Source organism: Fragaria vesca, linkage group LG2 (genome assembly GCF_000184155.1).
Source record: "Fragaria vesca subsp. vesca linkage group LG2, FraVesHawaii_1.0, whole genome shotgun sequence".
Classification (NCBI taxonomy): domain Eukaryota; kingdom Viridiplantae; phylum Streptophyta; class Magnoliopsida; order Rosales; family Rosaceae; genus Fragaria; species Fragaria vesca.
Genome location: NC_020492.1, coordinates 4,590,889 through 4,592,025, shown reverse-complemented (window position 1 = coordinate 4,592,025; position 1,137 = coordinate 4,590,889).

Genomic DNA, 1,137 nt, shown 5'->3' with positions numbered 1-1,137 from the left:
TATCAGAGTCTCTAGAATGTGAAGAGCTACTTTCCGAATGTGAAAAAGCATGTCTGAGCCTTTCAAGTGAAGGAATGACATGGGTTGTTGACAACGGTGCCTCCTTCCATGCTCCTCCTCGGAAGGAATTCTTCTCAAGTTATAGAGCAGGTGATCTTGGCTTAGTGAGAATGGGAAATAAAGGCGTCTCAAAAATTTTGGGAATTGGTGATGTGATTTTGCAGACAAATTTAGGCTGCAAACTTGTGCTCAAGGATGTAAGGCATGTACCTGATCTCTGCTTGAATTTAATTTCAGTTGGAAAGTTAGATGATGATGGCTACATGAATCTACTTGGCTGTGGAAAGTGGAAACTCACTAAGGGCTCCATGGTGATAGCAAGAGGGAGCAAATGTTGCACACTCTACAAAATGTAAGCTCAGTTATTCAAGGGGGAGCTGAACACGACAGAGAATGAAAGTTTCATAGAAATATGGCATAAACGACTTGGCCACATGAGTGAGAAAGGGCTGCAAATTCTTGCCAAGAAGGAGATGCTTCCAGGAGTTAAAGGTACACATCTAAACAAATGTTCTCATTGTTTAGTCGGTAAGCAACATAGAGTTTCCTTTCATAAAACTCATAGTAGGAAACAAAATATTTTGGACTTGGTTTACTCTGATGTTTGTGGTCCTTTGAAAGTTAAAACTATAGGTGGAGCTTCTTATTTTGTTACTTTCATAGATGATCACTCAAGAAAAGTGTGGGCATATGCTTTGAAGACAAAACCAAGTGTTGCCAGTGTTTAAAAGTTTCCATACAATGACAGGAAGGCAATTAAAGTGCATTCGTACAGACAATGGTGGAGAGTATTGTGGTCCATTCGACAAATATTGTAAGAGTCATGGCATTCGACATGAGTAATCAGTTCCAAGAACTCCACAACACAATGGTGTTGCAGAGAGGATGAACCGCACCATTGTGGAAAGAATTCGATGTATGTTGTCCCATTCTAAATTGTCAAGAAGGTTTTGGGGTGAAGCAATGAGAACGGCATGTTACCTGATCAATTTGTCACCATCTGCTCCATTAAATGGTGATATTCCAGAACATGTATGGTCTTCGAAGGATGTCTCTTATGATCACTTGAAGACATTT